The following is a 16,290-nucleotide window of genomic DNA, read 5'->3' as shown; positions in this document are numbered from 1 at the left end:
AGCCTGCAAGGAAGGGATCAGTTCTTTCCTGAGGCAAATGGGTAGCCTGCAGTTGGGGAAGGGATGTAGCATATGCCTGAGGTAAGCGCAAGAGCAGGCTGGCACTGACAGCGGAGCAGCAGCCTGGGCTGGTGCCATGCTTGGACCTGTTCCTCTTGCCTTCTAAGACACTTGCAGAAAGCTGGTCATTTCTACAGCCTCTGCCTTTGGGAGCCCTTGGACAGAGGTTAGCATCTGCTCAGGCTTTGGCATACAACTCTGCCTTGAAGGAAGGGTGCTGTTAGTTCGGGCTGTCTTGCTGCATGAAGGGAATTGATTGCTCTATCCATTGAGCCTGAAATTAGGATGCTTAGTGTATTCTTCAGCTCTAAATAGTCTGTGATTGTCAGCAGAAAAGTGACTTGCTTGGTAGTAGTGACTGTTATCTCCCAGGACAGTTTTCTTTATGTTTGTCTGCAGATCTGATCCTCTGATCCACACAGCTGTGTAGGAAACACAGAGCAGTGTTTGGGCTGCTTGTGTTCTGGTGGTGCCATTTCAGAATTTGCATTTTGACATGGTTCCATGTAGAAGTAAGGGAAAGTGGAAGTTTTATGGCCTAAGAACTCCTAAAAAAAGAATTTTTATTTATTTTGATGTTTGATACTCTGTTCAGGACCTTCCAGAATCATTTCTACCATATTAGGAGGAAAACAAGGATGAAAGGATCAGAAATGCTGTATTGCTAAATTCAGTTTATTTACAGAATGAGTTTGCTTGTCGTTAAGATTTTTGAATTATCGTAGTAAAAGTCTACAAATAGTTTGCAATCTTAGTACATAAATTTTTGTGATAAAACTTCAGTCCTAATCTCTAAATTTAAGATAGTCTGTAAATTGGGCATATACTAGACATAGATAATGACTGGTAGATGTTCCATAAGGTTCCAATAATTTTACATATGGTAAAACCAAAACTCTTCTGTTATACTATTAGTATCCACTCTGAATGATTAATTTGTTATATCCTTGATTTTATCAAATTACCAGCAGTTTGGTTATTTTTCCAGTATAGCTAGCTACTGTTCAAAATGATCAGCGAAAGAATTAACAGTTCTTGCATTTTCCTCTATGCATATGATATACTGCTGAATAAGCTGTAGTATCTTACTTTTATGTGCATATATATATATAAATTGTAAATATATAAAAGGGAATATATGTAAGTATAAAGGAAGTGATAATATACAGGATACCTTAGGTGTATAAACTGTACAAAAATATCCAAAGTTTAGTAATGGAGGATATAACCAAAATTGCTACCTAACATGCCTTTTGTATTTTATTCATTTTTGACAGACTCATTAATAGTTGAAACCCTCTTCTCTATATGGACTTGTGGATGGTAGGAAGCAGGCTCCACACCTCCAGAATTATGACTGCATGTGTTTGACCAGCTTTATTTTCTGTATTCATTCCTGAGCTTCTAAACATGTACTAATATAATGTGCTCCAACACTTGCTATGTTAGCCCTAGAGACTGAATTCCTGTGGGTGTTGAACCCTGAGGTACTGAGCGCTGCCTTTGCCTCAGTCTTCACCAGCAAGGTACTTCTGGCCTGGCTGACAGGTGCTGGAGTGCCCCTTGATATGGCAGGGGTAAGGTAGAACTTGTGCAAGTCCACAGTGCGGGAGCACAGATTCTCTTTCTTGCAGGAACTGTTGAGAAGCCTGACAATTCCATACATATTTATGATCTTTTATGTATTGCAAATTATAGTCACATTCAAAACCGAGGGATGGTGAAGTTTTTCTATTCCTAGCAGGATGGTGAAGTTTGTCTATTCCTAGCAGACAGCAGAGCTTGCTAAAACAAGTGGCTAAGTGAAACATCTGAGAAACACTGGCTTCCTAGTTTGCTCTCAGTCAAGTAGCAGTGGTTTCACTGACTTGTCAAATACTGCTTGCTTTCTCATCTGCATGAAATACAGGGATCACCAATACAAAGACCAACAATATTGATATTTGTGCATAATATCAAGGTCACAGATGCAACTGGTATTACAGAGCTGCCAGAGAGAGTCAGCTCTGTCATGTCCCAAAAAGGAGATTTGTGGGAGCTTTTTAGGCCACTGATTTGAAGAGAAGTCTGAGTGTTGTTTTGTAAATACTGTGGGATCACTGTAGTGACAGCTATCACATGTCTCCAAGGGAATGTGTTGCTTGATTAGGTGACTGTAGCCTTAGAGAAGTTCCAGACACACAAAAAATGGGACCCTTTGGGAGACATTGGTGTACAGTCTTTATCCTGAATACTTTCTATGCTTTCAGAAATCTGCTATCATCAAATGTAGTACTAATCCTACTAGTAGAGAGGCTGTTGTGGTTTTCAGTAGTTACTGAGGAGGCCAGAAATTGTGACTTGTGTACGGCCAGAATGTAAAGATGTTAGAAGGTTTGGTGTTAGGAAAAGACCGATCAAAAGAATGTAACAGATCTTGACTATTACAGTTCTTGATTTTAATTATAAAATGATGGTTTTCTAATGGTTATAAAAGATGGTTTTAGTTTTATTTTGAAAGGGTTGACTTTGAAAGACTCATTTACATTCTTTTGAATCCTTAAGTAATCTGTAGTACCTGGCTCAGCACAGAAGTCTGCCAAAGGTATTGTTTTGCTGGTATTCTCCTATAATTAGGTGATCTTTATACTAACATTTTTTCCTAATCTCTAGCTTTGTAGCTCTCCTCTGTGTGTAACTTTGAAGAGGCTGAACTTGTATATGGAGTATATTAAACTTCGAAGGGTGTCTATTTATCAATTTGTTTTGATACAGATTCCCTTGAATAACTTTTGTTGAACAGAATATGCACAAATTTCTTCTTTTACTGCATTTCTGATTGTCATTTACGAATGTCTTTAAACATCTGGATCAATTTGGCTTTTTAGTCAGAAGGACACCTGGACAGAGTTCTAGACAAAGTTCTTCCATGAGAAGTGTGCAGAATAGGTTTCTGCATATACTCACAGTAATATATTGTTGCATGTTACCGGAATGAGATTTATTCTTTGCATATTACAGGGTTGTCAGATGTTAAAAGTAGTCTAAGCTACCTGACATCAGGTTTTGCAATTAATTCCCATGTAACTGGAATTATATTTAGTCTGCTTTCCAATGGAAGCAAAGCTTATACAGTCTGTATGCCTTTTTTGAACATGTTGTCCAAATTAAGAACAATTCAGAGAAGTGCAGAATTTTTAAAGATACCTAAGTTTCTACAGAATTTGCAAAATTACACCCTTAGGTAGTGAAGAGGAAAGTCCATCCGTTGAAAAAATTGCAGCTTCCTGTTTTCTTAGACCTAAGGAAATCCGTGCTGTGCCAGCCTTTGTAAATACCCCAGCTGTGAAACAAGCTTCAGTCACACCTTTGAGAGGGTTGCACATAAAACTCATAGCGTTGCTTATTTTAAAATATATTCACGAGATGCAAATTCAGATGCAAGAAAACTGCTACAAATACCTTGCTTGCAATGGCCTACATTATAATAATATTCTTACAGGTCTTCCCATCTGGGAGGTTTACAGACTCAAATTCTTTTAGCATTATTTACATGAATATGAAAGATGGAAGTATTAATTCTGTATTGCTATTCCTAGGCAACTTGAAACAGAAATTAACTGAGAAGCACAAGATTACACATGAAACCTGTGTTAGAGCTGGAAATGAAGCCCTATCTTCTATTTCTTTATTGGAAGAACCTTTCTTCCTTCACATTCTTGGTAGCCAGATGACACATTGTGAATCATGACTCAACTAGTTATTATTTATAATGAGACTTTTAATTGGTGGTAAGTAGTAATTTTAAAATGGAAATATCTTTGGATTATTTTAAATCCCATGTTGCCAGTGATGCCTTAAATGAGGAGAAAATTACTTAGCTGTAATTCTTTTTCTTTGAAGGCAGATGTTAGAAACAAATAATCTCACCACACCCTTTACCTGTGTGCCGTCCAAACCAAAGCTAGGTGGTTAGTTTGATTTTTGTTCTATTACTCACAGACAGGAGAATGTGGCAGAGCAATGTATGTATTCTTTAATGGGATGAGTGCTTGATCAAAAGCAGTAACTCTCTGGGAACAAAATTTGGAAAGGATTGCTTTTGAAATACAAAAGTCATTGGGGAATGTAGTAAATAAAGCAAAGTCTCAGCTTGTCCATCTGAATGAATCTGTAGCATTTGTGTCATAAAATTGAAGATGGAAAAAATTTTGAAGGGAAAGTGAAATTAAAAATTTTGGTTGCTTTTACTGATTTGTCAGTCATGTATGCAAGCATTAAGGGACAGGACAGGTAAAAGTGCACATTACAGGAAGCTGCAGACTTCTGTGGCAAGCAAAATAACTGGAATCACTGGAATTGCTAATTTAATGAACTTTTAAAACTAAATTGTTGATATGTATTGGAATTTTATAAAAAGATAGAAAAAAAGAGCATGATTGTTAATGATGGTATGTTTGTATTGCTGTGCCTACTCTTTTATGTGAACCCTCTCTTTTCTGTTGCTAGTAATTTTTCCTAAGATGGGGCCAAAGGCATCTTGAAAGGGGTGGATGAAGGGATAGCGAGCGGAGGAGGGATGGGACAAGGCTGAGATGGCTGGAAGGATAAGATGAGCAATTGTTGGTGGGCAAGGGGAAGAGTGCATGGGAGTTGGGGACTGGAATGAGGAGTCTGAAGTGGGGAGAACACAGCCATGAGGAGACACCAGATTGCAGATATGGAGTAAGAGGAGAGCAGATGGGGAGATGGGGGAGGTGAGAGACAGAGAAATCCCCTCCCAGGCATGGAATGCAGTGCAGGAATCTTGGTTTCCATCATATATCCTTGCTTTATACCAAACATCTCCACCAAAGGGCGTATGCCTTCCTTTGTCTTAGTACTTGGGTTAAGTGACAGAAAATGTTAAATGTTACCAGGTGAGGAGAGAAGCAAGTGACTTGTGTGTGCTGTTAGGATAACTGGGTCAATGGCTTATTTGGCATCAGATGAGTCATACGTCCACTATATTACCTTGCTTCTGAATGCCTGGGTCCAGTGAGGTAATGCAGCACACAGTGGAAAGCACACAGATATACAAAGACATACTCCTACCAGATTATTCTTTTTATTATTTCTTGTGGTGCAATAGCAGATAACTTCCTCATGCATTTATCCTCCAACAAAGTAGGTAGTATATTAGCCAATAATAAAAGCAAGTCTGTCCCAGGATCTCCCAAGGGAGTATGTCAAACAGATCTTGGGGTTTTTGGCAGAGTTCTCAGCTGAATGAAGAAACAGACCATGTATTTGGGTATTAGTGAATATTTGAGTGTCACCCAGCGTACTTTAAAGCATAATAGCTTTAAGAGCAATGTGTTAAAAACTGACATGAGGCACTCACTGTAAAGAAAATATACTTTCCAAAGGTTTGTTGTCACATTAGACTGAGCTAAACAGTTGTGCACTGCAGGGATGGACTCTAGGCTTTATTTTATGTCCTCATTAGGGATTTGGAAGGAGGTAAATAGCAAGTTGATAACATTTGTGATCATCCTTACATTACAGTATATAAATATCAGCAAAGGAAAAGGGGGAAAAAAATAAAAATAAGGGATTATTTAGAGTAAAAATCTGAAAATGTACCTGCCACGGGAATCTGTAAATGTCTTTTGAGATAGAATTTGAAACATGAAAACAAGAATTTATTTTTGAAACATGAAAAACAAGACAGGCTACACTTTTAAACTGTAGTGTAAGGGCCAGCTCTTCACTGGAAGGAGAGGCATAGGGTCGACTGTCTTCTGGACCTGCAGTGAGAGAAGGTCCACGCACATGCATAGCTGCACCTGGGCTAATTCCCAGCATTATTTTGCCCAAAGGGGAAATCCCAGAGAGCTCTGAGAACAGTAGTTAGAATAAGGGGGTTTTATTTATTTGAGGACAAGCAGTAGTTCGTCAAGGAGTAACATGGAAGCATCACCCTACTGGCAAGTTCGAGATCTGTTTAAATTTATCATGTGCTTATGATATTAATAGATACTTAGAATGGCTGTCTGCCTAATATTAATACCATCCTTTCTAGTTCACCATAAAGTCTATTATTACTTTATGCAGTCATTTTCCTGTTACAAAAAGAAATCTATTCCCGCAGAGTAATGAGATAGTTTCTGCAAAGTTGCTGCCATGGATTTTAGTCAAGCACTTTTCTCAATTAAGATCAAAAGGCTGTATAATATTAGTCAGATCTTCTTGCACAGCTAGCACGTGTCCGAGATACTTACATACCAAATTTCAACCTTATTGTTAAATTCTCGTAATCCTGCCTGGCTAGGACGTCATACATTTTAAGGATTACATTTATATTATGACAGTATCCTTGGCATGACTTCTTGTTATAAAGTTTTATTTTTTTTCTAATTTAAATCCAGAATTGACATTTCCAGTTGATTCAGTTCACAATTATTGTATTGGGCATGTTTACCTACTTTACAGAATTAGAGTTTGAAACCTTTGGTTGGAAGGTTAGAATCTATACATTATACTGAATATTATCTTCAATCATTAAACTTCTGATGACACAAATGATCAGTGTTGCCACAAAAGGCAATCTTTTTCAGTCTCTTTTTTTCTGTTTTGAATCATACACCTCATATGCTTTGCGGATTCAAATTATGGCTATGGTTTTCCATAAACTATACAAGAACTGGCATGGTGTCATGAAATTCTGATAAATATCTGCATTGATAATTTAAGTAAGGTATACTGAGCAGCATTTTCAGAAGGGTGAGCATCGTCTTGAGGCCTTTTCACTGAAGACGGTTGGATGAAGCCCTGTGTGGGATGGTTTAGTGTGAGGTGTCCCTGCCCATGGCAGGGGGGTTGGAACTAGATGATCTTGAGGTCCTTTCCAACCCTAACTATTCTATGATTCTATTTAACTGTTCACATCAGTGGAGTTGGAGTTAGACTGATTTCGTGTGTGTTTTTGAAAAACTCACAACTATATTTTAAAATTACTCTAAGATACTCCACATGAAGTTTTAGACTCTACTTTCTTCAAGAAAGAAAATGATCTTTTTACAGACTCATCAAAATGCAATGTATTACAATGTAATACAATTTTGTATACAAAATACAGTGCAAATTAAAAAAAAACCAGCACATAATACAATTTTCATCAGTCCCTACGCCTGATGTTTGTAATTTCATCTGTTGTAACTCACTGCTGTGGCCTCATCTTTTCTGAAATAATACAGTATTACCGTATAGCTTTCAGCATTTCAGGATTCTTATCTACCTTTATCTTTAAGGATATATTTTAAACTAATTAATGAATTACATTGCATTTATGGTAGAGTTAGACAGCTGCCACAGAATACCTCATTTGGTTGATTCTGTCTGTGCTTTCTTGTCAGTCAGGGCAAAGTAACAAGACGAGTTTGTGTCTGCTGGGTAGCTAAGATGGCCAAGGGCATACAGGTTTTTGTACCTAAGTCAAACATTATGAGCCAGTGTGTGCATCTCACAGGCATGCCTGAGATCTGCCTAAACACATGAGCCAGGTAATCATGTTTCTTTCAAGAGTGACATTTCTCATCAGTCCTTCCACTTCCTCAGCTATGTTTCATTCTCTGTCATATGTCACATCTGATGCTCAAGCTCTCATCTGCCCAGCAGGTAAAATCTACTGAAGTGGGCCTGTGCACAAAGTGGCAAGTCCTCGAGTTTTCACTGTGCTTCCACCTAGAGAGAGGATAGGGGGCAGTTAGCCTGGGTCTAGCTGCAGGAGAGCATCCATCCCTGTGATTTTGGTTAAGTGCCTAGTATATGTGAAGGTCATATTTAACATACCCAGGGTCTTTAAAATAATTTGATTAACTGCAATCCTTTCACATTTTCATTTGTCTTATTCAAAGATGTTAAGAAAATTATATTTAACAAACATTACTGATCAAAATGCAGCATTTGCTGTTGGTTAGAATGATGTAGAAGAAAATAAATTGGTGGAAGTGGGCATTTATTTTATTGGTCATTATCCTGGCGTCTTTTTATTTCATGTGAAAGACTGATTTATTTTGGATTAGTGGTTTGGTCTGGACTTGGTACATAAACAGCATGACTTGCAATTTACAGCATTTTAATGTCCCTGTATGTTTTTTTTGTGCAGCCGTTTATTAGCGGCATTATTATCACAAGGATACACTTTGCCAAACCAGCAGTGTCTTTACTAATTGATAAAGTAAGTGGCAACTACTGAGCTAGAGACATGCTTGTATTTAAGTCACTGTGCTTTCAATTAGAGATTATTTCTTCAGATTTGTCAAACTTTGAACAAGCAGGACATGCGTAATCCTTACCTCCTTGCCAGTCTGGCCAATAGCCAGAAAAATTAGTTACTATCCAAGAAGGTGGGAGATGAGAGTTTAAAATTCTGAGGTTTAAGTAAGCATTCCAGGTGAGTTCGTTAGCCTTCAAGTTGTTGCATAAAAAACAGTTGCAGCCAAACCAAAAAGGAGGGGAGCTGCTTCTTTGCTCTGTTTTGTACATCTGAAGTGCCCAAAAATGTGAAGTCCATGTGGGGATGTATCTAAGATGGTGTTGGGCCCAGCTGGCTTTTGTGGATAGTGTTCTGAGATGCTGCATGACTCACCTGATCATTTGTGTCAGTTTTTTGGTTTCTGTTCTACAGGACAGGTTTAAGCACCCAACTTCTCAACTGACTTCAGCCCTGAGTGAAAGTGTCTTGGAAGTGCCAAGTCCCCACAGTGGCAATGGTCAGTTGAGAACTTACTGCAAATTTCAGTGCCTCTTTCTGTGTGTATATGGAAAGAAATGTCAGTCCTGGTGTTTAAATTCCTAATTTATTAACAGCCTTATGTACTATTTAAAGTACTTGAAGTTTGTACTCCATATAGTTTTGTACGTGCTTCCCTACTAACAAAGCCATTCATTATCATTGAGTTGCCATGGAATACTGATCACATGGACCTGGGAATAATAACCCATTATGATAATATAGCTTGTCATTGTGTTTGATGTGAAGTGATGTCCCATAACAACAGCTGATGCTTGTAACTAATACAATTTATGGTAAGATCACAGTTTATGGAACAGTGTGGCCAAACACTGCCTACTGCCTTTTCTTTGAATTACATTTTTGATTCTATATATATTTACAAAATAATTTATACATTTTTTAGGTCAGAGTTCTGTTTTAATTTCTTGCTATAATGAGAATCAGGGAGTTTTAACAGAACAATTCTGGCCTATTTGCATACTGCCAGAAACATGTTTTTCTTCTGAGCCCCCCTGCCCCCTTGGAGCCTCAACATTGTGTTATAAAGTTCTCTTTGGGACAGAGGCAGGACAATTTACTGAGTTTGGTGAACTTCTCATATGCCGCAAGAGAAGCTTGATAGGCTGAGGAAGTTGGGGCTGTTCAGCCTGGAGAAGAGAAGGCTGCGTGGAGACCTCATAGCAGCCTTCCAGTAGTACCTGGAGGGGGGCTATAGGGATGCTGGGGAGGGACTCTTCGTCAGGGACTGTAGTGACAGGACAAGGGGTAACGGGTTAAAACTTAAACAGGGGAAGTTTAGACTGGATATAAGGAGGAAATTCTTTCCTGTTAGGGTGGTGAGACACTGGAATGGGTTGCCCAGGGGGGTTGTGAGTGCTCCATCCCTGGCAGTGTTCAAGGCCAGGTTGGATGAAGCCTTGTGTGGGATGGTTTAGTGTGAGGTGTCCCTGTCCATGGCAGGGGGGTTGGAACTAGATGATCTTGAGGTCCTTTCCAACCCTAACTGTTCTATGATTCTATGATTCTAAGAAGGAAGACAATTATGTCTAATAGTTGGAATACATAATTCTGTAATGCATAGAGCATTACCACAACCTTTCTTATACACCCAAGTATGAAACTGAATTTTATTTCAGACTCTGATGCTGTAGAAGGAGCAGGCCTTGAATCTCTGTATTGATTCAGCTTTGTTCTTTAGCAGATCAGGCATTTGTTGGAGATCTGTAACATGCACTAAGGTCTGGTTTTAGCCTTTCCAGATTCTCAGGACAGTTCACGTTCATATGTGTGTGAACGTACTTCCAGTAATAGCATTTCAGCCATGGTTCTTACATGCTCCTCAGACAGTGCAACATGGCTTCCCAGGGGCATATCATTGCGCCTCCAGAGAGCTTCACTTTTCTATGCAAGCGTTCTCCTAAGGCAAAACACTGGTTTGTATGATTGTCACTTCTACTTTATAAGGCATACTTATAAATTATTCTGGCAATGTATTTTTTCTTTAAAATATTCATTGAAAATTGAATCATCCCAATAAGTTGCCTCCACTTCCATAACCTCCCAAGGTTTGTTCAACAAACCAACCCTTAAAATCAGCTTCTGTTTTAGCAAAGCATATTTGACAAGCAGACCATATTTGACAAGCAGACCATCATGGCAGGGAATTATTACATAAATCACAAAGATACTCTGGTCACACAAGTTATGTTTGTACCTGGATGTACAAAGAGAAATAAAGTACTGATAGGCATTCAGACTTCTGCTTCTTGATACTGTCAAGATTAGAGATAGAAGAATGTCTGTATTGCACTTTACCAATGAAAGATTGTTCTCAGCAATGTTTTCTACTAATGTATTCAGCAAGTCATAAATTACACAACCAGAAAAAAACATTGTGTCATCCAATCTGTTCTCCTCATAGAGCAGGCTTTATGCCTTCTCTGAATTAATTTCTGTTTGAACCAAAGCATGTCTTAAAAAGTCTCAATTTAAACTTACCACTAATGGAAGAATCAGCACCAGCCTTAATAGCACTCTGGCAGTTAATTTCCTTCCTTTTGTGTTTAACTTCTTTAATGTATTTTTCTAGTTTAAAATTCCGGATATTGAATGTTTCTGAATAAAGAGCTGTCTGTTAGCAAATTTCTGTTTCTCGTGTTCATGCTGAGCAGGCATGGAATTCATTTCTCCTAACTTTCAGGTATTACATCTGACATAGTCAAGCCTGGCTTTCCTGATAGCCAGTGGAGACAAATATGCACTTTAGGGTGCAGTTCAGATGAGCTGCTATAGACGTGTTTATTAGGTAGTAATGAATCACACCATGGAAGTGCCTTAATACTTGTGTTGTCGTAAAAGGCAATTTGGGTTGAGTGGCTGCACGTTTTGCAAATAGGCATGGTAGGTGCAATAGGTGCAAATTCCTGTCATTAGAGGATATGATTAAAAGACTCTGTAACTCTCTCATGGTCAAACTAAACTAAGTTTTAAGGCAGGTTTTCCTGTCATTATATGGTTGCCTTTGCTGAATGTTCTCTAGTTCATCAGTGTCTTTCTCAAGTTGCAGACACCAGAAGGGGACTGAGTGTCCAGCAATGGCTGCAGAGACACTGGCAGTGATGCGTTAGAGCTTGCCTGCTTTTGCTTTTGTTTATCCTGCTTGAAAAGGCTCTCCATAGCTCTTCAGGTCACAAGAATAGCAGCCTGTTTTCAGTATATTAGTCATCCTGGTCTCAGGCCTTTTTTCACCACCAGTGCTTCACAGGAATAGAAAGCATGATTCTGTTTGTGTAGTGAGTGTTCTTTGTCTCTGGCTATGCACTTCTTCATAGGTTAGAATTAATATCTCACATATTTCTTGCTTGCATTTAGTTTTCAAAATGCTGTTCAAAGTAGAGGGACCTTTCTGCTATTTTTTTTTTCCTTTCAACTGCTCTTAATTTATGTTTTGCCTGTAAAACTTACAGAAATATTTGTATTTTGTGTCATTAATAGTAAGGGTAAACAGTACAGGACCAAGAACTCATCTCTGTACCTCCACTAGAAATACATTCATTAGAGTATGAATCTCCCTTAACCCATTTTAAGAAGTATCTGTCAGCTAGCTTTTAATCTATTTTTGTTGTGAACGTTATTTTTTTGGTTCTCATTTTGCAGTTTGGTAAGATACCAGTCCAGCTGCCAAACAGAAATATAAGACTACTCTTTTAACCTTATTAACCAAATTTATAGTCTTGTAAAAAGATACAGTTAGTTTAATAAAATCTACCTTCCCTAAATCTATGCTTACAGCGTTATACCAGTTATACTTTGGTTCTTTATTAATCAAATGCAGTCATTCCAGGATGAATATCAAGCCAGCTGTGTTGTGGTTGCCTGGATTGTCCTTGCTCACACTTTAAGATAAGATCGCTTTAACATGATATAATACTAGTTTTGTCAGGAATACTGAATTTTCCTTTGAATATCTGCTAAAGGAAAATTTTTTATTATTTTCAGATGTAATTAGGCTTTCCAGTTTTTCTAAGAAATTGATTTGTTTTCTCCATGTTTAAACTGTTTATTTGGAAAATCCAATGTTAACCTTAGGATTCTGTCTTTATTTCTATAATGACATGATGCAGAGTTTTAACTCTACAGGTACATGTTCCTCTCCAAGTTTAATAACGTATTTCTGGCAGTCACTTACTCTAAAACATTTAGACATTTCAATATATGGAAGGAGTGTTTTGTCATGGCCCACTGAGCAGCATGAGAGCAATGTCCTGTCCATGTTGTGTTTGGTATTTGCAACTGTCTGGTCATGCAGAATGTCCCTTGGACAGCAGCTAAATTACATAGGCTTCACTCATCTGTTCAAGTGAAATTTTTTTGGTAGGCAGCTGTACTCAGGCCAAACTTTCAAAAACCTTCACTGAGCTCATGTGGATAGCAAAACTCATTATCTTGTCCCTACTGGTTTTGTATTTCAGAGTCACCATGTCCTGGAGTCTGAGTCTAGCAAAGCTACAAGCATTTACATTTGCATTTAGGTTTGTGGCTAAGAAACAAGTGAACTCCACTTTCAAAGAAAGAGTTGTTAGTATCATGTTAATAAAGGGTTGTTAGATACTATAGTCTCATAATGGCTGGTGGCTAATAAAAGATGAAACAGCGTGTGTCAGGTTGTCTTCAAGCAAAGAGGACAAATAGTGTTTAATTGAGTATAGAAGACAGACAATGTTGTGAGTGTGCTGCTGCAGCCATTAATAAATAATAAGAATAATGATTCAATCAGACATAGAGTAAGGGATTGATAATGATAATTATTAATCCAGATCTTAGCTGCAACTTTTTTTTTTTCTCATTTTTCTTTGTATAGGTGTTACTTTCTATGCTTCAATTTAGAGGGAAACATGAATGAATGTCTAACTTATCCTCATGTTAGTTTTTATTCCCAGAAATCTCTCCTGTGGTTTCATCGCAGAAAGCTTCACAGAATTTAGTAAGTCTTCTTGGTCTGTGAAGTTTAAACTTGCCAGTTCACAGTGCCAGCTTGCAGCTTGGTTTACTCCTGGTATTGTTCCATTTTCCACTCACACAAGCAAGGGTATGTATCCTAGCCACTACCTGCTGAAATGCACCACAATGAAGTTCAGTCTCTACAAAATGCTCTTTGAGAGTCTACAAGCTTAGGAAAGTCATCTCTTATAACCTTGGATGCATATCTTTGTTGTTAGTTCTCCTTTGATAATCTCTGACAAGTGATATATACCTCCAGAAAGTGACTTATTCTGTCTTAAGATAAGAATCTAAGAAGGGTATGATGAATCACCTAGGAATGTCCGATATAGATAGCTACATTAAATTTGATATTTGGCCTGTAGGTGTCTAATTTTGAACCTTCTCCTAAAAGGCAGTCATCGAGTAGATCAGGTGCATCATAAAATGAGGTCAAGAAAGCAGCTGCAGTTTTGAAGATTTTTCTTCAATATAATGCTGCACTTTGAATCATAGAATCAGCTAGGTTGGAAAAGACTTATAAGATCATCATGTCCAACTGTAACCCCAGGACTGCCAAGTTCCCCACTAAACCATGTCACTCAGGGCCTCACCTATGTGATTTTCAAACGCTTCCACGGAAAGTGTTCGAAAGATTACATCACTTTCCTGGGCAGCCTGTTCCAATTCCTGATCACCCTCTTGGTAAAGAAATGTCCTAATATCCAGTCTAAGATGTGGCCCAGCTTGAGGCCACATCACATCATATTTATTACAGCATGAAATAAGCAAAACTCTTTATTCCTAAAGAATATAAAGAATAAGAATCAATGCTCAGACAGTGAATAGCATTAGGTCAGTAGGACTGTTCTGGCCATAGAGTTTCAGAAGGAAATGAGCTACAGTCTGTTTCTTTTTGTGCATCAGTAATAAAATACTCCTTAGCTTTGCACAAGTTCATTACAGCATGCTTGGGCTTTCATTCAGATGTGTACATTGCACAGAAGTCATGTAATCCATAAATGATTTGCAGTTGTCATTCCAGTGAAACACATGAGTTTTAATAGCATGAACTAACATTTGTCAGTGGTTTGGAAGGGCAAGTGTGGACAGACAACAAAAATTCAGGGAGGTTTCCAGTTTTAAATTCTGAGGGGGATTGAAATTGGAGGGGGACTCGGATGCAAGCTTTTGATGTCTTTCTGTGCTAAAAAATAAACAGCTTACTTTTTTCTTAATTCCATCTGGACTCTGGCGGTCTTATTGTAAAACATTTAGGGAGAAAAGGAAATGTATACTCTCTCCAGGAGAAAATGTGTAGGTGTCGTGGTTTAACCCCAGCCAGCAGCTAAGCTTCACTCTGCCACTCCCTCACTCGTCCCTTCCTCTCTCCCGTTGGAGATGGGGGAGAGGACAGGTAGACTAAAAGTTAGTGAACTCATGGTTGGAATAAAGACAGCTTAATAAGTACAGCAAAAAAACTGTACAGAAGCAAAGCAAACCAAGGAATTCATTCACCACTTCTCATCACCAGGTGTTCAGCCATCTCCAGGACAGCAGAGCTCCATCATACAGAATGCTTACTTGGGAAGACGACTGCTGACATTTCAAATGCCCCCCTCCCCCCCCCCCCCTTTCCTTCTTCTTCCCCAGCTTTACATGCTGCGCATGACACCTTTGGTCAGTTGGGGTCACCTGTCCTGGATGTGTCCCAACTTCTTGTGCACCCCAGCTCACTCGCTGGTGGGGTGATGTAAGGAGCAGAGAAGACCTTGGCTCTGTGTAAGCACTGCTCAGCAACAACTAAAACATCCCTGAATTACCAGCACTGTTTCCAGCACAAATCCAAAACATAGCCCATACCAGCTACTATGAAGTAAATTAACTCTAATCAGCCAAAACCAGCATAGTAGGGAAGGAAGATGTGGGTCACATCCTCCCTGTTTGCTGGTCCCTCTTTTGGAAGTAACTATTACTTCTCTTTTGGGACCCTTTTAGCCTTGTGCTTCCTCGGCACTTTCCCAGATTCCCTAAAAATAATTCTTCTGCTAACACCCATCAACCACATAATGACAGGAATATCTTTATCTCCCTGTCTCTGTGGAGGAAAGCAAACCCAAGAAAACATTTGTCTAAAAATCTTATAGGAAGCTATTTTCTGATCGAACGAAACCAAAGTGCAGGGTAGCTTTTTCCTTAGTACATAAAAAAATGTAAAAGAAGAGTATGAACATCTTTGCTTAAAATAAAATACTTTTTAAGTGCTATTTGAGCTCAAAGGAATTCTGTTTCAGAAATAAAACTTTTCAATGTTGCAATTAAAAAAAAAACAAACCCAAACAAGCAGTTAATCTACTCATCTGAAAAAGATTATCTGAGTGTATCTTTTCACATTTATTTGGAGTTTTTTACTTTTGAAATAACTGGAAAAGATAACAAAACTTTTGAAGTTATATAGGAAAGAGACCAAGATTCTGAAAGTATATTGTTAATCTCAAGTCAGCCTTCAAAGAAGGAGCATGTCATTACCATATAAACCACAGAAACTGAGAAGTATTTATGTTTTATTTGGATGATATCAGAAACAACACAGAGATTTCTTTTAGTGAGAAGTCACCCCAAAATGGAGCACTTAAATGGCAGTTGACGGCTGTTTCGGGATTGTCCACAAGGTTAATTAGCTTTTTTTTTCAGTTTTTACTCTCATAATAAACCAAGCAAATTCCAAAATCAGCACAGCTGAAAGTCTTTGTTACATTTCTAGATTCCCACGTATCTTTAGAACAGTGGCATAAGTAAACAAGAAGTAATGATCTAGAGGAAAGAGAATAGAAAAATAAATGGTGAGGAAGGAAAATGGACAGGGAGGAGAATTGCTTTTCTGCCTCAGATGTCTTGTAAGGACCTGAGATAAGAACCTAGCAAACATTGTTAAGCTGCTCAACCCCTGCCCTGCAACTTAGAAGAAAGAGAGAGGGAAAGTCTACATCTTA

The 16,290-nt window shown here is 38.3% G+C and overlaps 1 protein-coding gene across 5 annotated transcripts in view; it reads left to right on the top strand.

The window, feature by feature from the left end:
• Positions 1-16,290, top strand: part of FRY (FRY microtubule binding protein) — a 240,346-nt gene that overhangs the window by 79,168 nt on the left and 144,888 nt on the right. The window lies entirely within an intron of this gene.

This window comes from Lathamus discolor, chromosome 4, assembly GCF_037157495.1.
Source record: "Lathamus discolor isolate bLatDis1 chromosome 4, bLatDis1.hap1, whole genome shotgun sequence".
NCBI lineage: Eukaryota > Metazoa > Chordata > Aves > Psittaciformes > Psittacidae > Lathamus > Lathamus discolor.
This window is presented reverse-complemented; position numbering and strand designations above follow the sequence as displayed.